This window comes from Rhinopithecus bieti, unplaced genomic scaffold (assembly GCF_001698545.2).
Source record: "Rhinopithecus bieti isolate Rb0 unplaced genomic scaffold, ASM169854v2 scaffold_8220, whole genome shotgun sequence".
Taxonomy (NCBI): Eukaryota; Metazoa; Chordata; class Mammalia; order Primates; family Cercopithecidae; genus Rhinopithecus; species Rhinopithecus bieti.
The window spans coordinates 4,314,226-4,337,500 of NW_016806392.1; the positions used below are offsets into that span (position 1 = coordinate 4,314,226).

General features: G+C 35.6%; 1 long non-coding RNA gene across 1 annotated transcript in view; it reads left to right on the forward strand.

Moving 5' to 3' along the window:
• The window catches only part of LOC108532122 (uncharacterized), an 89,780-nt gene that overhangs the window by 13,088 nt on the left and 53,417 nt on the right, over positions 1 to 23,275 (forward strand). Inside the window, exons 2-4 of the long non-coding RNA XR_001886365.1 lie at positions 5,000 to 5,064; positions 5,805 to 5,857; positions 7,473 to 7,549. This is a non-coding gene — a long non-coding RNA (uncharacterized LOC108532122). The remainder of the gene's footprint in view (positions 1 to 4,999; positions 5,065 to 5,804; positions 5,858 to 7,472; positions 7,550 to 23,275) is intronic.

Sequence of the window (23,275 nt, forward strand, 5' to 3'; positions counted from 1 at the left end):
AGACCAATTCATTAGTTGTAATTTCAGTTAAAAAACATTTAGAGATACAGAAACACACTTATTGTTGAGATTGTAGTAAAATTATTTTATTTTTATGCATTTGAAGCTCTTTGGCCCCTAGCCCCATTTCCTCTGGAAATAATTGTTTTTATAATACCAATTTGATAATATGAATGTTCTTAGGAATGTAATTATAACAATATAATAGGAGAGACTATATTGTTTTTAATTAAACAAGAACAGATGAAAATAAGAATATATTATAACCAAATGAAAAAATGCACTAGATGAAACTTCTGCAGAAATAGAAATCAAAGATATAGAGGAAAAATTTCATAACTAGTCTAAACATCCAAGGAAATGAATAGAGTTAAATGGATAAGAGGTAATTAGATGACCAATTATGGAGCTCTAATTTAGAATGTAAGCTACTTAATGGCAATACACATCTTGTTGTTACCCAACCCCAAAGAGATACCTTAACATATAGTATTTACTATTATTGTTAAATAAACATTCTTTTCTTGAATTTATAGATAAAATAATGAGTGTTTTAAAATAGAGCAGATGGATTAGAAGTAAAACTTCAGTTATAATAAAAGAAAACTTTCCATATGTAACAAATACACTGACATTGTTGGGTTTCTTTTGAGCAAAATTAAGGAATGCAAGACATAAATAAATAAATTTTTAAATTTCTGGGACAAAGAAAATGTCTTAAAGCACATGTGAAGGAAAAACATATATGCTTTTGTAGATTGCCTTCATCTTTATAGAACAAGAGCTTTTTAAAGAACACAGGTAAATGTCCACATAATTTTAAGAGAAACAACTTTGAAGTATGCTAGAAAGTCTGGTTGTTTCCTTATGAGAGTTCAATCACTTCTACTTGCTGACATTTTACAAATGGAATTGGAGATGACACCACTGATGCACTAAGCTACATCATTTTCATTGTACCAGCTAGTATTAGTTTTAACACGATGGTATATTTGGAACTACAGCTATTTATGTAGAAATGGAGTTGTTCCATAAAACGTTTTATGCCTACTCAATTATCAACTTATGCATAGAAGCAACAGAATAACAAAATCTTCCAGGTATCAGAGAATTTAACAACCAAAAGTCTTTTCTGCAAAAATTGCAGAGAAATATTGTCCAGATCACTGAGAGGTGAGATAGTATAAAAACTCAAGAATAAGAAATTCCAGTAAAAAAGATTAATACTAAGCATTGAAGGAAAAGACAAAACAAGTGAAATACAGTGAAATCAAAGTGAATTGGGAATTGATGCTGATAGCTAGATATTTTTTACTAAGGGAGCAATGTTTTCAATAAAATAATCCTGGAGGGTTTTACATTTTTAAATAAAGCATCTGTACCTAGTGATCACAATGTGGAAAGAGGAGAGGAAGAAAATAAAAGCATTAGAAGAAGCAGCATTGTTGCTTTATTTTCAAGTCATTGAATAAGAATGCATGTAAGTATAGTTGTAGACAATTTAGTGTTGGCACTAGTTGAATTGAAAGCAGGATATCTATTTTCTAAATAATTATCAAAGATAAAAAGACAAACATTGTCCATTCAAAAGACAAAATGGAAAGACAACAATAAGGAACGATTTAAGAGAAGAAAGTTTAAGTTCAATCAAGCTTAAAAATTATGACAAGTATAAATGGCTTAAATTTTCCTATTCAAATGGAAAGATCCTTAGATTAAATTAAAATGAAAGTCTAATGATTTGGTGGTGCTTAAAAAAGTCATACTTAAAGAAAAAGGACACAGAAATATTTTTTAATGGCAAAGTTTTTTCCAGCCTAACATGTTCACGTCCAAATCAAAAATACAATATGAATATCAAACAGGACAGAATTTTTGGCAAAAAAACTCCAAAACAGTAAACATGACAAAAGGGACTATTTTATACTTGTTGCTAATGTCATTCTACTGAAGGAATAATAGTGCTGAAAGATTATGCATTAAATAACTTCAAATAAAAAATGATTTATACATTCTGTTTTAAAAATACAGTATTATTTACCACAACAAAATAATATATATCCAAGCAGTACAAAAGTTTGCAAATTTAGGAGCTACACAACTGAAGTACTTTATATCAGTAGGTTAAATAAGAAATAAATTATTAATTTAATAGGTTTTTTGAAAGCAGAAGAGAAAATTTACTATCTGTTCCTGATAAAATGGTGAAAATAGAAAAAATAAAATATTTTTCAACATAATAAATACTGTATCCTAATTATTAATATCAAAATTAGTTCAGAATACTAAAAATGTACATATTTATAACAGGATGGGATGGAAGTTGCTATAATGGTTTTGCCTTAATAATATCATTTAATAGTATTTATAAAACTCTGATCAATGTAATAAAACATACCAAAGAAAGAAAAGCTACGTAGAATGAAAAAAAGAGATACAACATTATGTATTGAAAAAATATTTTTATAGTGTAAAACCCCAAAGTAGTCAATGAAAACCTAAATAAACAATAATTAGTCAAATATTAAAACATACAAACATTAACATAAATCAACAGTGTAAATGTCAGCAATCATTAACTCACACATAAACTTTTAAAAGAGATAAAAAACAAATTCATAGATTGGTTTCAAGTGTGAAGGATAAAATTTTTATATTGTTAATTATTTCCCAAGTTTAATGGAAATATAATAACAATATCCCTTTCATTTTTTACTTTTTGAGGTAGCAGTGAGAGGAATTTGATTTTATTATAACTCTAGAAGAAAGAGTAGTCAAGAATAGCAAAGTACAACTTTTGAGAAAGCAGAATAATGAGTGACTATTCTTATCAAATATTAAAATATAAAGTTATAATAATTAAAACCATATTGGCACCAAAATAAATATATTAATTAGGCAAAACATGTGGGCAAATAAATTATATATAAAAATGAAATATTTGGTAATGGCCGGACCACAAATTAAAGGAGAGGGAAAATGTTTTGCAATATATGGACTAACAGTTTGGAAAAAAATCGGCTTTTACACTCATTATATACATAAAATGCATTACGCAAACTCAAACCTTAGGAAGTCTAATGAGGCTTTATTTTATAGGCTTAAAACATTGTAACAAAATTGCTAAGTGAACAGTAAAATAGATTTGATTGTATTAAACACTGGATTATGTTAAAACAACAGTGTAACAAGCAAACAGTCGCCTAGGTGCAATTGCAATTATTTGAACATAATAAGAAAGGGTTGATATGATTATTTCGCAAGAGCTCATACAAACTCATACCTAATATATGAGATAAGAATGAAATCACATTTCATAAAATATGAAATATAACAAATTTGCAAGCACATAAAAATCCAGACTTAATAATAATCGAATATATAATAGAACGAAAAAATGTGTTATATTTAGGTTTAATCATTTAAAAATTGATGTCAAGGACTTACACTTTCAGCTGTTACATTTAGATCAGCTCATCCTATAAGGACAAGTAGAACAAATAGAAAAGTTGAATAAAATCTACCAAACATTTGTTTAAAAGCACTGGAGAGCTCCACAGTGGAGAGGGCTTGAGAGCAAAGAATTTAAGAGAAATCCTAACTGCCTGTCAGAAACTAAAGTAAAACATCACTTAAAGAAGAGATGATCTTCCAGAGGTCCAAATTATCTCTACAATTTTTCATACACAATGTGTGGCAGTCAATAAAATTACCAGGCATACCAGAAGACAAGATAAAATGACTGAAAACAGAGCTAAAGGAGATCCAGATATAGGAGTAATAAATTTTAAAATATCTATGATATCTTTTAAAAATTATATAAGGAGATAGAAAATTTCAGCAGATTACTATTAACTGTGATAAGGAATCAAGTGGAAATTCCAGAACTGAAAAATTAACTGAAATTAAAAACTCAATAGGTGGATATACGAGCAGATTAGAAATTGTTGAGGAACATACTTATGAGCAGTAGAAAGTTTGATGTTAATACCTAACAAAGTCAGAAAAGGTGTATTGGAAAATGATTTCTGTCATGTAACTGGTGACATTTAAACCTATATACCACTTTTTGGAAATATTTTGACGATGTGAATTCATTATTTGAACAAAAATTATTTATGTCTTTTAACCCAGTAATCTTATCTCTGGGAATGTGCCATAGGAAGTAAGTTGTTAGATGCACATGCCTCATGTATGAAGATACTACAGACTTACTTAATGATAGTAATAACTATCTACAGACAATGTTTAAATACTTTATTTCAATTAATGCAGGTTAATCCTCACAACAATCTATGGTGCTAGTTAACATTACTATCTTCGTTTTACAGATAAGAAAACTGAAACATTGAGAAGTCAAGTAACTTGCTCAAGATTATATAGCTAGTGCATAGAGAGGCAAGGATTTGAACCAGGTTGCGTGGCTCCACATGCACTTTAACCTGCTCTATTTAGGCTTTTGGAAGCAACCTAAATAGCTAACATTTGCTAAATAAGTGCAGTATACATGGTCTGAGTGATATTTTGCAGGTATTAAAAAATGAACGTTCTGAACCCTTTTAGCAACATGGCAAATACTTCTGATATGATGTATGCATATAAATATGATCAAAAGGAAATATCCCAAAAGGTTAATGACAGTTAAGTGAGGTTAGTAGCACAATAGTTTCTTTTCTCATTTTCTCACATTTTTAGTAATGTGTGTTGGTTGCCTATATTAAAAAACAACTATGAAAAAGTAGTAGCATGTATTGGATCACAACATGGGCTCAGACTGCCTGTGTCATCTCTTATTAGATGTGTGACCAGGGACAAGTTATTGACCTTTTGTTTCTAAGTTTCTAAGTTATCCTGCAAAATGAAGATAATTGTAGTAACTACCTAATAATGTGATTGTAAGGATTAAATTATTTAGAACACTATTTGTTACTTGGAAAATATGCAAGCATAAGCTATTTTGTTGTTATTGTTATTTTACTACCAAAGCTTATTGTTTCAGAGTCCCTCGGTGACCAGGCAAAAAACAGTTCCCTCCAGCTGGTCCTCAGATGGGCACATCTATTAGTAAGTTTCGTTTCTGTATGTGGATCTTTATTCATCCTTACTATGAATTCCCCAGTACTGAAGTTTCTAGGAACCTACCTGCCATTGGCTGAAGGGCTGCTACTGAATTCTTTCCCAGAGGCAGTGACAAAAATCAAATATCTGATGTATTCTTTAACTTTCAGTAAGCTCAGTTTCCCTGCTTGTGTCACATCTCTAAACATACATACATGCGTGATTGAAACTGTCTATTGAAAGCAATGTTACATTAACATTATCAGTACTGAATTAGAGAAAATATCTATCAATGTCACCAATTCCACCTGTCTCTTGATGCATGACTTTTTACCTGACAGGGTAAATAACAATAGAAAGTTTTTTTTTAAAAAAATAGAAGAGTTGTTATGAAGGGATTTTTCTGAATTAAGTGCCCCAGAGAGACTAGGATGTGCTTTAAAACTTTTTGTTCCACCTGGCAGATCCAAAAAAATTTGGAAGCTTTTGGTTGAACTCCCTCATTACTTGAAGTTGTTTCATTAACATTGAATATATATATCTGTTAGGTTACCAAGGCTTATGGTTAGCTATCTTAATGGCTAGTGATATAGGACCTTTGTAACAAACCCTACCAATGGAACTGACAGGATTTTACCAGGGAGGATATTGCAGTCCCTGTAAGAGGAAGGATACAAATTGGCATTTCATACATTTGTGAGAACAATCCCCTTTAATGTGTCTGTTTGGTTTTCATGATATTGCAGGCCTCTGCTCTTGTAAGAAGTTAGCTGCAGAACCCACATGTGAATCCTTGTAGGTGAGTCCACCATTTCACTAATACTGTCTGTATTTTAATTCCCTCAATTAAATCCATCTGACATTCATTGGCAAAGTCCTTTGGTTAAACTTCCTAATAATTCTCAGCTCTATCATATGGTAAATGTTTACCACATTGCTTTAATGTTTGAGTTTTTCATTTTTGCTGGAGTTATTATTCCTCTCAGGCTTATTCATGAATGCATTTCTGGATTTATGCCTCCCGCGACCCATTCCAGGATTTACCCCAAACCTTCCACACTGTTTTTTAACAGGAAAGTTCTGTTATAACACAATAGTACTTATTAAGACAGATTTACCATCTAAGTCTCAGGACAGCATTTCACGACCATAAATAACTGGTCACATGAAGAACCAGAGTCTAGTGAAATTCATTTTCCTTCTTGAAAAAGTGGATCAAAGGATTCAACCAACAAGTGGTGAATCAATAAAAAGCAGTAAAATAGAAAAAATGTTACCAAAAGACCTCAAGATTACTGACGCATATGAATTGCTTTTTTATGTAGGAAAATACTGGATCATTTCTTATTATCATAGTATAATTAGAAGCAATTTCGTGTGTTCATTTTGCCACATGAGTTTAAACGGAATTGGATTTGGTTCCCTCTCTAACATGAGTTCAGTGTCTGAACTTGGGCAAATTTCTAAACAATTCTGAGCTTCACTACCTCTGCTTGAAAATGAGAACAGTTGTATTTATCTATTATTTGTCTATTAGGTTGTGAGAGCAAAAATGTTGTAACATGAAACACCTGGCACCCAGCAAGCAATTAATGCTAGTCCTTCCCACCCCTATTTATGGAGGTAGAAAGAAAAAAGATAACAGACAGCCCTACTTTTATTTTTACATATATCCTTCATTGATTATCTTATGAGTAAATTTAAAAACAGGCAAAATTCTCATCTCTTCATCCTTCATTTCTCAGTGCTTTATCAAATTTCTACTATGAACTAAGAACTGAGTGCTATCGGAGACACAAAGAAGAGTCAGGTATTGTTCTGTTCTCAAGGACATTAGCATCTAGAAAGGAAGATATTTTTTAATGCCATTAGAGAGACAAAATAAAGCACTCTCCTAGTTTTAAGCAGGAAAAATCATTTTAACCGGGGTTGCCAGGGAAGGTTTCATGGAATAGGTAGTGTTTGGGCTTTAAAGAATGGGTATAGTTTGGAAAGCAAGGAGAGAGGAAATACAATGAGTCATGACTGAAGCACAGTTGACCCTTGAACAACACAAGTTTGAACTGTGTGGGTCCACGTATAGTGGATTCTTGTCATCCAGAAGTGGATCAAAAATATGGTATTTGCAGGATACAAAAAGCCATGTATAGCGAGGACCGACTTTTCCTCTATGTGGATTCAGCAGGGTCCACTTGAGTATACCAGGATTTTGGTATGCTGTGGGGTGGCCTGGAACCAATCCCCTGCGCATGCCAAGGGGAGGGACAACTGTAGTATAATTGAGAGAAAAACCATTGTCCCAGGATTGGAAAGATAGGTTGGCATTACCTTGGATGAACCACTTCTCCCCGCTAGCCTTCAGCTTCTTCACTTGTGAGAGATGTAGAATAATCCCTGCCCTGTTGGTCTTTCAGGACTGTGGAGAAGATCAAATGGGAGCTTGGATGTGGAAGCTCTTTGGAAACCAAGAAACACTCCGCAAATGAAAAGGGTATCGTTTTTCCTTTTCTCCCTTGTACCATGAATTTCATGATGGCACTTAACAGAGCCAGTCATTTTGGTATTTAAAAAATGTTTGGTGAAATAATTAGTTATTGGTTGAATGAATGAGTTTATAAGTGAGTAAATGAATTAAACAAAGGTATGGAGTAGGAAAGCACACAATATGAGCAGAGAATAAGGGGTTCTTTCTGGAAGCATGCACTAGAACTGGATGTTAGGGATGTGAATGTGGCTAGCTGGGATGGGTCTGTGGTTCTCACAGTGTGATCTGTTGACCAGCAGTGTCAATATCAGCGGTTAACTTGTTAGAAATGCAAAATAATTATGAATTTGAAACTCAGGGTGGGACCCAGCAATCTGATTCTCTCTAGGTCATCTGATGCATAGCGAAGTTTTGAGAACCATGACTTTGTATTAAGGTGAGGAGTTTGGAAATTATTTTTCTGTAAGTTCAGTGCTAATGAAGATTTTCAACTGTAGGTGGACATAATCACAGCCGTATTTCTAGGATGATGAGGCGGGAGGTTGTACCTACAATGTCTGTGACTTTAACATTAAAAGGACAATTAGAAGTACTGGAAAACACACTGTATTTGCCAAGCTCCAGAGATGAAGATTTTGCTTTTTCCTATTTCCAAATAATATCCCCATACTTACCTAAGAGATGAAGCAGAACAAGCATTGCTTCCAGGCACTGGGGGAACTCACTTGGTCTACAGAGACCAGGCAGGATGGGAATGTTTATGTGAAAACAAAAATGAGAGCAGACTGTCAAATATGGCCCCAACCTTTCTGCAGACAGAGGAGTAAGTGAGCCTTTGGTCCTGACCAACTGTGAGGAAACATTAAATGGAACCTTCCAAACTGGTTTAAAGTAGGCAGCTAAGCCTATGCCAAGGACTAAGCCAACTGCACTGGCTACAAACACACCTATGTCGTCAGGGCTGATGAATACAAATCTGCCAAAGACGAGCACATTACATGGAGGAGATACGAAGAGCCTCAGGGAAACATTTATCCTAAAGGGGAGAGTCAAGGCAGAGATACCATGGGTCAGCTGGAAAGGAGATGGAGGGGAGAGGCAGGAGGTGAGCTGTTCAGATTGCGAGCATGACCAATCCAGATGGCTAGGATGACCAGTCATCCTGGTTTGCCCAAGAGTTAGGGAAATCCCACAATGTAGGATTTCCAGGACAATCCTTGTCAAACCAGGACAATTGATCACCTTAAGACTGCCCTTTCACCTGTGTTCAAGAGCTGGGGAGAAGGCATAATAAAAATAGAAAAAATCACTGCTCTCAATGTCACTTCTCAAAATATTGTCCAGAAACTAGCAGCATAGGCTTTACCTGGGAGCTTGTTAGAAATGCAGATATTCAGGCATCCTAGACCTACTGAATCAGAATCTGCACATTGACAAGAGCCCTGAGTGATTTGTATGCACATTAGAGTTGGTCTTAAAAGATCCTGTGGCACCCCCGGTAAATAATGGAGCAAAATAGAGAGCAGAAATAATTTCCTCTGGGCTGTAATATGGCTAATATCCAGGTTGATCAGGTACTAAACTAAAACCAGATCAACCTTGCCTGGGAAGGAGGCAATCTAGGAATGGAGAGCAACCCAGGCAGAGAGGGAGAAAGATGGCTGACACAAATTAGCCAAGAGGGTAATTGAACTATTAATTCAACTGTTAATAGTAGTAGTATTTGTAGGGAATGTGAGAAAAGCCAGCAAGCCAGCAATTGTATGGTAAGAATAAAGCTGGAGAAATACTCTTCTGTTGCCAGTACTGTGACCCTTCCAGGCTGATGTGGGTTGGGAAACGGGTTATGCTTAGAAATGTGGAACTTGCCAGATGTGATGGCTCACACCTGTAATCCTAGTACTTTGGGAGGCCGAGGTGGGTGGATAACCTGAGGTCAGGAGTTCAAGACCAGCCTAACCAACATGGAGAAACCCCGTCTCTACTAAAAATACAAAATTAGCCTGGTGGTGGTGCATGCCTGTCATCCCAGCTGCTCAGGAGGCTGAGGCAGGAGAATCGCTTGAACCCGGGAGGCGGAGGTAGCGGTGAGCTGAGATCACACCATTGAACTCTAGCTTGGGCAACAAGAGTGAAACTCCATCAATACCACAAAAAAAAAAAAAAAAAAAAAAAAAAAGAGAGAGAGAAAGAATGTGGAGCTGCAAGTAGTAAGCTTGTAGTAGTAAGCTTGTAGAGAAAAATCCAAAATGATCGTCCACTATAAGTGTTCAACTCTAGATCTTGGCCTCATCCACTTGCATGTCATTCAAATATAGTGTGCAAAGAAAGTTAGTTGTCTTTCTTTTTTCTGCCTGGTCTGATCCTCTTCATGGTTTCCAGCTCTGCAGTCTAGCAGGGATAATTGACACTTAATTATAGTGTTTCATTCTCCTCTAGCTTGAACGTATTTCTTTCACTTTCAACATTGAAGCCAGTAGTTCTTAAAATCAAACATGCAAACATGCATCAGTCACCTGGAGGGCTTGTTAAAACACAGATTACTGGGTCTGCCCTCAAGGTTTCTGATTCAGCACATCTGAGGTGGAGCCCTAGAATTTGCATTTCTAATGAGTTCCCAGGTGATGCGGACAGTTTTAGTCCACAGGCCACACTTTAAGAACCTCCGATTCAAACTATTCAGAGTTTATTTCATATCCAAAAGTGATTATTTAAAAATTATTTTAGATTAATGCTCCTCAAACTGATTGATTTTTTCCAATCATGTACCAAATACATAATTCTATTGCGCATGACCAGTATTCAGCTTTTGCCACAAGCAACTCACCATGCCAGTTCCACACACCTGAACTGGTTATATCCTGTTTAACAAGATCAGTCCCTGATCACATACTAGGATGTCACGGCAATGTCAATTTATGATATACGTTTCTAAACATGAACTTTCATCTGTATTTATATCACCCCCGAACAGGAACAGTTTGTGGACTGCACAAACTGTTCCTTGGACCACACTTCGAGTGACATTGTTATAGATGACATGGTCTCTTATAGGAAAATGCACAGTCTTTCTTAGATTCTCTATCTTCCTCTTCCATCTCATTCCCAACATAGATCTGGGTACATGAGTGGGGTCTTATTATAATCTTGTGACACCCTGGGATCATGCACTATCCTCCAAATAATCAATAGTTTCTACTATGGAGAGCCTCAGTTTATCTTTTCCCCTGGAATTGGGACCACTGAAATATAACTAGAAGCCAACTGATCTTTTGGGATGTTGTGTGCTTGCTCTTACCGCTACTGCCATAGTTCTGAACGTTTCCCCAAGCATCAAAAAGGCCCCATGACCTCTTTTTCCCTAGACCTCTGCCAGTCCACCAACACTCTCAGTGGGGAAGTAAGAAGCCTGGTGGATCCTGCTTCCCACACAAAGGTCATGATGAGACAGATGCTTTCTAAGTCCCATATATCTACCCACCTTCTGCTGTCACCTCTGTACCTCCTGAGTCACATGGAATGTTGTGCTGAGCCAAATTGTCAGTCTTCTAGAAGCAGTGGAATATTGGAGGCACCTTATACCTTAGCTGATTCTTAAATTTTCAGGAATTTTGTGAGCCAGTTTTTAAACATGGCCATTGTTGAAAATTAAACAATATAAACTTATAATCAAATATATTATATTAAAAATAAAGAATTAATGTCTCCAACTCATCACTTCCTATTTATTGTTTTACACTTTACTACTATCTATGCCTTCATATGTGTATGGTGGAAATACCACATAATTATATTTAATGGTGTACCACCACACAGCTCTTCCCACCTCTGCATTCAGTGACATCACTTTGGTAGCTTGAAATCAGCCATGATAGAAATATGTATGTCTTAGAAATTGGCAAATATTACAGATCAGGATTCCACCCTCCCTTACCTCCCCACCCCCCAGCCAGCTATTAAACATTTACCAGCACACAACCACCCAGAGCCCGCATCTGGGAAAGTGAGCCACTAACCCGATGACCTGTGATAACCCTATACATACCTAGCTGTTACTAAGCTGCCCTTCCCATAAGGGTCAGCCCCAAAAAGGTGTGTGTGCAGAGGAGAATAAAAACTGAAACCCTGAGATCATCTTATTTACTTGCCCTGTTTTTGCCTCTTTTCTCTCCCTGCCATCTCTGGGGTCCAGAAGGAGAAGCTTTTTATTTCCTCCGGAGTTTATTCTTATACATCAAGGATAAACATTCATGACCTACCATCACCTCTCTTGTTTTCTCCCACCAAAGCTATAAGGATAGTCTAATCATGAAAAAACATTAAACAAACTCAAAATGGGGACAGTCTATAAAATACCTAACCAATTCTCTTCAGAACAGTTAAGGTCCTGAAAGGCGAGGAGAGAACAAGAAACAATCACAACTTGGAGGACATTAATGCACTAAATTTAATACGGTTTCATAAGTTGGGCTGAAAAGAAAAGGACAGTAGAAAAACGGATATGAGAATACAGTCTGAGTATAGTACTAATGTGAAGTTTTTAATCTCCAACTTGATAGCATGGTTATAGAAAATATAAACATTAGGCAAAGTTGGGTAAAGGATATACAGGAACTCTACTATCTATACAACTTTTCTGTAAATATAAAATTATTTCAAAATAAAACTAAGAAAAAAACATGGCCTGCATAATAGGTAGAATGGATATCTTCTGGGGTCTATGAAAAACCCTGTGTCCTACATTCGCTTGCTTTGTGATATCGTAAAAGGGGGAAGGAAGGGATGATAGAAACATTATTTCTCTTAATAAACTTGGATTTTAAAATCTTTTATCTTTTCACAGCATAAAACATTCCACTTAGGATGTTATAGGTTGAGCATTAACTTTCTCTTTCTCCTTTTCTTTATAGTCTTTCTGTAATAGTTCAAATCCCCTCCACCCTGAGGGTGGATGTTTCTAGATGACGAAGGAGATCATAAACAGAGAGTAGATTAATGTAATTACCTTTATTTCATGTCTATTTGCAAATGGGCCATTGTTCACATAGTTGCCTCTCTTTCTAAATGGAAGAATAATCGGGAGTGGGTGGGGTTGGGGGGGAAATACCAGAACTGGGAGGAGTAAAGGTGCTTCAAGACAGTGCTTCTTAAACTTGGATTTGTGTTTGCATCTCTTGGGGATCTTGTTTAAAGTAGGTTGAGATTCAGTATGTTTGGGGAGGGGCCTATTAATCTGATTTTATAAAAAGTTACTAAATGATGTCATGCTGCTGGTCTCTGAGAAGCAAGAGTCTGGGGTCCTTTCTAAAGTATTTCCTCTCTCCTCTATACAGTCAGAAAAGGAAAGTGCTTACTGATCAGAGATTTAAAAGACATAGGAGATGTACCATACTTCTATAAGACCAGAAACAAAAACAAAGAAAGAAGAAACACATTAATCAAAATATGACATTATTGCACACTATGAGATGCAGTAAAAGATGGACTACTTAGGCATTCACTGCGTATAAGTGAAGCTGCTTTTGGAGTTTAATTTTAAGTTCTCAGTAAGACTCACCGTGTTTAGTCACATCCTTACACACACAAAATTCATTCTCTACTAAGAAGGAACTAATGCTCTCAGAATTACTGAGTTGCACAGTACCAATTTACATGAATTTTTTTCTTCCTCCAAAAGTTTGTAATGACTATGGTTCCTGGAAAATAATATTTCATTTTTTCAATTCATACTCTTAGTCTACCAAAAAAACACTCTTCCAAACATGTAAGCTAGAAAAACAGGTAACTTGCTCAAATCATAGAGATAACTCATACCAATAAAAAATACGTTTTATAATTTGGAAAATTAAAATGAGAGAATAAAGCATTTCGCATGCAAATGTGTGTATTTTTACTCCACAATATTAGGAGCTTCCAAAGTGTAACATGCATTTACGGAGCCACTCTCTTAGCATTTAAATGGGAGGTGTTTTTCGGGAAGCATGAGTCTTGCTCAGCGGTCCTGTAGCCACTCTAGCAATCTCACACGGTACATGTCTTATAAATATTTTGTGTGCTTGATGGGAGTAGACCTGACTTTGCTAATCACTTATCAGTTCTTTTGCCCAGTATTTCTTTGTTTTAGAAGCAACTTTGTTTGACTTACCAAATGTGTATTGTCCAGTTTGCAGGAAATATAAATAATATTACAAATAGCAAAATGGGATTGTATGTGCAGATCTCTGCATCCTGGTAGGCCCTGTCATGTTTAGTAATAGCTTTTCCTTATGTTGTTGCCACTGCCAAACAGACTGCTTATGTGATCTTTGGCTTTCTTAACGTCTCTTTAGGGATCGATAAAGTGTTTCTTTTTTTCTTAGATGCCAACTTCATCTCTCTTTAAGAATACGATATTAGTTTAATAGATTGTTCAACTTAAAGCAATCTTATAGAGATTGTCACCCATGATTGATGCTGGGCGAGTAGAAAGGAAAATGTTGATTTTATCCTCTGCCTTTCAGATCTTTGAAGGGGAAAGTGGGCTGGTTTTTAACTGCAGCCTGATCAAATGTTTCAAAAGTTGTTCAAAAGTAATCTTAGTCCAACACTGCTCTTCTGACTTTTATCTATAGAAATGGAAAAGTTTATATATTAACCATTTGTTTCTTTTAAGTACTTGTGTACATTTTTCTCTTGCAATAAGTATTAATAATTGAAAATTATTCAATTGTCATTTAAATGTTTTTTATTAAGTTAAGTTTGATATGTTTCTTAGCAGTGAAGACCTGTGGCTCAAATAGGAGCAGACAATTCATGGAATCAAATTTTAAATTCAAGCAGAGCTATCATATTGACATATTTGTATTTCTCTTTGTCTTGGAATTATTGGTTTGTTTAAAATAATAAGTTTAACCAATTATTTTGTTATTCTGTTATTTAAAATATAAATTTGCTGTCTAAAATTTTTTGTGTAAAGGTTAGTGTATAAATGAATATAAATACAAATAAATAACTAATGATCACATTTCTACTGGGAAACATCATTATTTCTTACTTCAAATGTGTCAGCTATCTTTCCATGATGTGTTTGTGCACTTGCAGGTGTTGGCTAAGCTTGATTCTCTTTTATAAGAAAAAATGGTAAATCTCAAATAAAAGTGCAAAATATTATCTTTCATGCAAATACACTAATAATACCAAAGAAAGCAGAAAAACTTACTTTAAAATAATTTTTCTTGATAAGATATTTATAGATAGGAGCTTGATTAATCAATTTTATTATTGTTCCTTAGCTGCACCCATGTTCTCTTGGACCATATTGCTCAGATGACCTTGTGCTTTCTTTGCTACTCATGCTAAATAATGTGTGTTGTTTTGCATTTTTTATATTAGGAAGCAAAATACTTAAAAATTTATAAAAGTGGAAGGGAAAAAGGACACTCCCATAGTAGATAAAAGAAAATGTAGCATTACTTCATCATCTTTATAGAGACTCTTCAGAAAGATATATGGTGTTTTTAGAAATATGAAATGATATAGTATCTGAAAGTTGCTTTAACTACTAATAATAGTAAATTGGCACAACCTTTCTGATGGGCAGGTGGGCACTGGTCATTAGAAAACAAAACACAAAAACCCTTAAGCTGTATAAAGCTATTCATACAGAGAGATTTACTTTTATAAATTTATACTAATGAAATAATTATGGTTATGTTCCCAGTTTTGCTCCCAATTTAGCATAAGAATGTTTATCACAGTGTGGCACATATTGGAAGTTTAGTAAATGAAGATACATTCAATCTGACATTCCATTCACTACCACAAAGAGATAATGTAGAAACTTATTTAGTAATGTGAGAAAATACTAAACATTAAGTGAAAAAGGTAAGTTACAAAATAATTTGCATAAAATCATCTCATACACCACCCCCATATATGTACATATGGTATATTATACAATGAAATGTTAATGGTCTCTGATTTGGGGTATGGGATTATGAAATACATTTTTTTCTCATACGTATTTTCTTGACCGTTCAGCAAACAAGCATTATGTTTTTAATATGGAAAATAATCATTCACCATTAAAAAATGAATTCCATTAATATGGTTCCATTTGTCCTTTTAATATTTAATAGCTTTACATATTAGTTATTCCATAACAAGTAGTTGATTTTGAAAATAGAAAATTAGGGAGTTGTTCTAAAACAAAGCAAGAAAGGTTGTGTAAAATACCATAATGACTTACTTTATTAATAGATAAGCCATAAATATCCTGACAAATTATTTTCTAATGAGAAATAAGAATTGCTGTGGCTCAGGGTTACATTTTCTTATAATATGACTAAGGCCATAAGGAATTTGATAGCTATTCCAACTTTGTTTCTTAAGGAGTACTTTTTAACATTCCTGAATAGATAAGATAGCTGCTGGAATCTTCCCAGTTTTCAACTGTTTCTTTGATGACTATCTATAGTGGTTGATTTGTTGATATAAATGTTAAACTGACATATATTTACTAAATGTCTATTATTAGTTAGATATTACTAACTACTATGCATACCAGACAGCATAAAGTATGGGCTGTCACCTGAAGGAACTACAGTATTGTTGGGTAATAAATTATATGAAACAAAAAATTTTTAGAGAATATAATGCAAGTACTGAAATGACTGAAGAGATAAGAACCATGATATTTATAAAAAACTGGATAAATGTAGGCTGAGAGTTTGGAAAAAGGTTCAAGAAAAGTTGTGACTTGCCTGGCTTTGGAAAGATGAGTGATATTTGGTTAGGAGAGAGGTTTGTTAGGAGAGAGGAGGGGAAAACATTTCAGCTTGTGAGATGAAGGTCTAAAGTCCTTAGGGCTGAATTTGCTGGTTGTGGCTATGTTTACTGCAGTTCCAGCAGAGTTAGGGATGTGGTTAGGCCAGGACAGTAAGGATATCTGCCTGGAAAATTCCTGTTTTCCTGGAGAGGGAATAGATAAAGGTGGCAGGGATCAGGTAGGAAATGATGGGGGACCCTGAAGTTAGAGCTGAGGATGTCTTCTCAGCTTCTCTGATACCATGCTCTGAGTTTGCTCCCATTTCTTTGGTGGTTCCTTCTCTTTTCCTTTGTTGGCTCCCGACCCCTTCTCTACTCAGTCTCTGAATGTTGGACTTACCTAAAGTTCCTTAGCTGCTTTTCTGACTCTGTTCTCATTCCCTGAATGAAAGGAGAGGGTTCAAACTATCTACCACTGTGGTTTAATACAATTATAGAGCTTCTTGGAAAAGTGATTTGTCTAGGACTGGGGCAGGGCTAAAAGAAGATGAGCTTGGAGGATGTCATGGTACCAAAGTAAGTACTCAAGAAAAGGGTGGGAGCACATTGAGAGGACACAGAAGCCAACCTAAAAGAGCTTCCAATGGCCAAAGCTAGAACAATTTCGAAGACAAAATAAAACACTGAATTATGAAGCAGAATAAAATAAACACAATTTAGTCCATACTGATATAAATAAATGATTGAATAAAAGTAAATGGTAGAGAAAGGACAACTTCTTACAGAATAATTCCAAATAATAGATGTCAAAGAAAAGGAGGAAATAGAAAATCATTGTGAGAACACTAGAACACTGGTGAAACATTGCTGCAGGGAGGATCTGCCTATGTATGCATAAATTAATGGACAATGTTTTGGGAGAAAATGGTTATTTGGGGCCAGGTGCGGTGGCTTACACCTGTAATCCTAGCACTTTGGAAGGCTGAGGTGGGCGGATCACGAGGTCAGGAGTTCAAGACCAGCCTGGCCACCATGGTGAAACCCCATCTCTACTACAAATACAAAAAATTAGCCGGGCATGGTGGTGGGCACCTGTAATCCCAGCTACTTGGGAGGCTGAGGCAGGAGAATTACTTGAACCCAGGAGGCAGAGGTTGCAGTGAACCAAAATTGTGCCACTGCACTCCAGCCTGGGCGACAGAGCAAGACTCTGTCTCAAAAACAACAACAACAACAACAACAAAAACAAAACAAAACCTTTACAATAATTAAAAAGCATGGTAAACAGCACATTAACCAAATGATCAAGGTCAACATCACCAGTAATAAGACATACTGACAACAGGTACCGCGAATATGATGCACTGAAAAGGGCACCTCAGCCGGGTGCAGTGGCTCACACCTGTAATCCTAGCACTTTAGGAGGCTGAGGCGGGCAGATCACGAGGTCAGGCGATCAAGACCATCCTGGCTAACACGATGAAACCCCATCTCTGCTAAAACACACAAAAAATTAGCCGCGCATGGTGGCGGGCGCCTCTAATCCCAGCTACCAGGGAGGCTGAGGCAGGAGAATGGCGTGAACCCCAGAGGCAGAGGTTGCAGTAAGCCCAGATCAAGCCACTGCGCTCCAGCCTGGGCGACAGAGCGAGACTCCGTCTCAAAAAAAAAAAAAAAANCACCTGTAATCCTAGCACTTTAGGAGGCTGAGGCGGGCAGATCACGAGGTCAGGCGATCAAGACCATCCTGGCTAACACGATGAAACCCCATCTCTGCTAAAAACACACAAAAAATTAGCCGCGCATGGTGGCGGGCGCCTCTAATCCCAGCTACCAGGGAGGCTGAGGCAGGAGAATGGCGTGAACCCCAGAGGCAGAGGTTGCAGTAAGCCCAGATCAAGCCACTGCGCTCCAGCCTGGGCGACAGAGCGAGACTCCGTCTCAAAAAAAAAAAAAAAAGAAAGAAAAGAAAAGAGCACCTCACTTCTGGGGTGTCTTTCCCGTGAATACATAGCCTCGATCTGATCATGAGAAAAAAACCAAACAAATGCAAATTGAGGAGTATTTTACAAAATACTTGACAAATATTTCTCAAGAGTGTCATGAAAGACAAGGAATTCTCCCAGATTGGAGGAGACTAAGATGATGAAGAATTAAATACAATGTGGAATCCCAGATTGGACCCAGGAACAGAAAAAGGACATTAGTGGAAAAGTGGCAAAATCTGAATAAAGTCTGTAATTCAGCTAATGATATTGTACCAATGTTAATTTCTTACTTTTGATCATTGTACCCTGGTCATGTGAGATGCTAACATTAGAAGAAGCTGAGGGAAGGGTATATGGGAGTTTGTTGCTATCTTTACAAATCTTCTGTATATGTAAAATTATTTCAAAATAAAAAGTTAAACATATAAAATATCTACCTACAGAGACCTCTCAGTCCTCTGTTTCTCTAATGGGATCTTATTTTTCTGCCTTTTTCAAATCTTTGCTTTCTTACTTTCCACATTTAAAATCTTCACCCTCTTGGTCCTCACATGGGTTTATCTTGTCACCTTGAAAATAAAAGCCACTGGGTCTTCTGGATAATTTCTCAGATGGAAGTGAATGGCAAGTCTCCTTTTACCCTCCAAGTAATCCTAGATAAAATATTGTTTTAAAAATGTATGAAATGTATAGGTAAACTCAAACGGAAAATTCCCTGATGCCAGCACAGAAAGTGATGGTCTGTAGACATTCGAAACCCTGGACCTGAGGGCAGGACTGAAGTTGTAATGCCATTACTGGGACAGTAAAGAAAGCTTCAGGCCTGGATAAGGTAAGGAGCTAGAACTGAACCCTGCATCCTCGACAACACAGGGTGTAGGAAAGACCGATCATTGGCCAGGGAGGTGTCAAAGACCTGTTGGTTATGCTAGGGGCCACGAAAATAATCACTCATAAATTATCAGACTCAAACCTGCACTCTTTGTAGTTGCGGGATCCAAATTCATACTATCTATATGGTACAGAAGCTAAGAAATGAATGTAGAAATGATTATGAAATGGGTAACACTCCTGTGGGCTTGGCAGGGCCAAATGCAAAACCACTTTGCAGGGAAGCTTTCATAAGCCTGAGCATGAGAGTCTCTCAGGTCAAAAGCTATTGAATGTCAGTTTACTATCAAAAATTATAAAGCAAAGAAACAAATCCTCATCAGCAATGAACCCAGAAAATTAACACTCTAAAACTAAAGATAATTTAAAATCTAAAATATGGTTTGAAATAAGTATGTTTAATTTGTTTAAGAAAAAAATGACAGTATGAAACTAGAAAAGGAAGATTTTGGAAAAAATGGAATTTTAGAATAACCCATGTAAGCTATTGATATTAAAACCTCAATGGAAGTGTTACACACGAGATTAGACACAATTAAGAATAAGAATTAGATACTAGAAAACAGATCTGAGGAAATAATCCAGAATAAAGATCAAAGAAGTACAGAGAAGAAAATTTTGGAAGAAAATTTGAGTCATGAAGGCTAGAAGGTAAAGGTTCAATATTTTTCTAAAAGCAGTTCTACAGGAATAGAAGAGAGAGATGGAGAAGCAATATTTACATTTTACCTACTTTATGGTCACACACGTTTATGTGTGTGTGTGTGTGTGTATATATATATGCAATACTACATGTTGAGTGTATACATATACATATGTACTCAACAGATACCCAATAGCTGGTGGATAAGGGCTGTCTGCTCTACTCAGCATAATCTCATTATTTATTAAATACCACACTGAACTCATCATGCTATTGCTGACTGGAAATATCCCTTTTTCCTTTCATCCAAATTATTTTACTGTCTTCCAGATTCAATTTAAGTTTTGACTTTTCTGTGAAGGGATCTCAGTGATGTATCTCTTTTCCTTACACTTCTGTTATTGTTACATCTGAACCACTCAGTACTAAATTGTGTTCTACACCAAGCTCGTCCAACCGATGGCTCTGGGGCTGCATGTCGCCCAGGACAGCTTTGAATGCAGCTCAATACAAATTTTTAAAGTTTCTTAAAACATTACGAGATTTTTTTTAGTGATTTTTCTAAGCTCATCAGCTGTCGGTAGTGTTAGTGTATTTTATGTGTGGCCCAAAACAATGCTGCTTTTTCCAGTGTGTCCCAGGGAAGTCAAAAGATTGGACGCCCCTATTCTACACTAACAGTTGGGAAACTATGAAAGCCAAACAAATCCTGCCCGCTGACTGTTTTTGTATGATCCAGAAGCTAAGAATGATGTTTACATTTTTAAGTGGTTGAAAAAAAATAAAGAGAAGAATAATGTTTCATGGCATATTAGAAATTATATGAAATTCAAATTTTGGTGCCCTCTCAGTGTCCAATAAAGTTTATTGAAACACAGTCATTTCCACTTATTTACGTATTGTCTATAGCTGCTTCCATGCTATAACAGAGTTGAGTAGCTCCAACAGAGAATATGTGGTGCACAATGGCTAAAATATGCACTTTCTGGTCATTTCCAGTTGAAGTTCACCAGTCTTTGTTCTACACTGCAAATTTTGTCATGTCAAGTACAGGATTTTGAGAAATGAATCTGACTTCATAGTGCAGGAGGTAGCAGTGTCCCCTCTCCCCCTTGGGAACTGGACTCAAGAGCAGTTCTTTTCTAAGTGATCCTCCTCAGAAATTCCTCTTTCATCTCTCAAACCTGACACTTTTATATCCTTGAGGTGGGTGAGGGCTTCTGGGAAATTTGTAACCAGGTTTCAGCACATCCCCTTTGGTAAATTTCCATGTGGTCTAGCACCTCCTTTATCACATGGCACCACTCTTATGTGGTAACTCAACTGAAACTAACAACTTAATATTTTGATAGGGCTATTACAAAAATTTGTGCTGGAAATACAATGAAATAAATGTGGCTAACATGGACCTTTTATAATTGGAGCTCGACAATGACAAAAATAGGTAATTAGTAGGAAAAGTAAAAGTTTAGTTTTAGAGTTCTGTAATAATTTTTTAAATAAGATAAGCAGCTCTTTACACATTTGAAAAGATCCTGGGTGAAACTACAGAACAAAAATAGCGTTTTACTGTGGTATCTTTTTTCTTTTTTTGGCTTCAGCTGTGTGTTCTTAGTGAAATAAATAAGTATTGAATGTCTTGGGAGATATGTGATTTTCTTTGATAACTGCGAAGACACCAGAGGTTTCCATTGTTTTTGATCCTCTTTGATCTCCCTCAGCTACTCTTTTTCAGCATTGTAGCATTTTGAAATTTTACATGGGAATGAACAATAAAAGTTAACACTGTCATAATTAATTTGAAGAGTATGGCTGTGTTTACACAATAAAACCATTTGCAACCATCATCTTCATCTTTTTCTCAGTAGATTATTTTTTATTTGCATATATACAGCATAACTGTAGCAATAGCAGCAAATATCTTTTTGTCTTTCCAAAAGAAATAATTTTTTTAAATTAGACCATTTCATTGTCTTGAAGTTTAGTGCTAAAGCATTTCAAACAGCATTCCTATTTGAAAACTTACCACTGTCTTTTACAGGAATGGCTAACAAACTTTAGCCATACCAAACTTTGAATTTCCCCAAATGCCCAAGATGGCAATATTTAATGTGTCCTTTCTAGTAGTTCTGTTTAGAAAACAAAACAGCTAGGCTTTGTTTAGATGGATAATTCAACAAGGATTTCCACTAATAATCATGTCCAGTTCGTTCAGTGGGAGCACACTCAATTTTGATGCTGCATCAACCAAGTATAAACCATGACTGTTTTCTACAATTTTAGCTTTCAGTCCGTATTAGCTGTGTTTTAAAATGAACAAAGAAGAAAAGAAAAAGGAAAAATGTAATGTTAATAGGCTTCCTTTTGTGATCTCTTAGGGAGAGGTCTTTTTAAATAAGGGGCTTGAACTTGACCTTCTTCAATGGCACAAAGGTCCAACGCGCAGTTTTTAAAGCTATATTTAAATTTTAATAATTGTACTCATTGAAGGCTAGAATGAGACTTTGAAAACCTAATCCTCAGTCTTTTAGTGCAACTGCTTGGCAAAGAACAGAAGCTTAGGAAAACGTCTGGATAGGCACACAAATACTACCCGGATTTCTTCATCCCACAGAATCAAACTGACTGCTTTGAGGTCATCACTACAGTATTTGAGTTTGCAAATATAATTTAATATAGAGTTAGAATTTAAAAAATGCTTATCTTCAAGATAAATCTAGTTTTAGCGACATGATCCTGAAACTAGATTTTCAACATTTTAAAGAAATCACAGTCTCAGTGTTGGCAAAATGGCATGGAAAGAGCCACTGTTGTATGCTGTTGTTGAGAGTGTAAATTTTTAAAATCTTTCTGGAAGGCAGTTTGGCCATATCTGTTGAATGCCTCCAAATTTTGCATAAAACCTTTAAACCAGCATTTTTACTTTAGGGGATTCATGCTAAGAAAATAGTGTTAGATGTTTGCAAAATTATAGCTACAAGATTTTATGTAAGTATTTTGTTAGAAACAAGAACTGGATAAAGCATAAATATTTAACAACCAGGCTCTATTCAGCCATTAAAATGATACTAGAAAAGTATTTAATGCCATGGAAATGGTTAAAAAAGCTGATTAAAACAGTACGCACAATGTGATTCCCCTTTGTAAGAAAAAAATTTGCATCAAAAAATAGTGGATAAAACAAATAGAATGTTAACAGTAGAATCTGCATATAAAGGAATTATGAATGCCATTTTCCAACATGAAAATAGCTTTTAAAATATTCTTAAAATTAAAATACATAGTAGGTGTAAAAGTCTCAAACCATAGGAAAGTAAAATAAAAATTGTAAGCCCTTTTCCTTCTAATTTCATAATTTGATAGGAGACACACACACACACACGCACACACACATGCTAACTTCTGTTTTGGTTTTTTATTCAACAGTTTATCTTGGAGAATTTTACATGTCAGTGCATATAGATC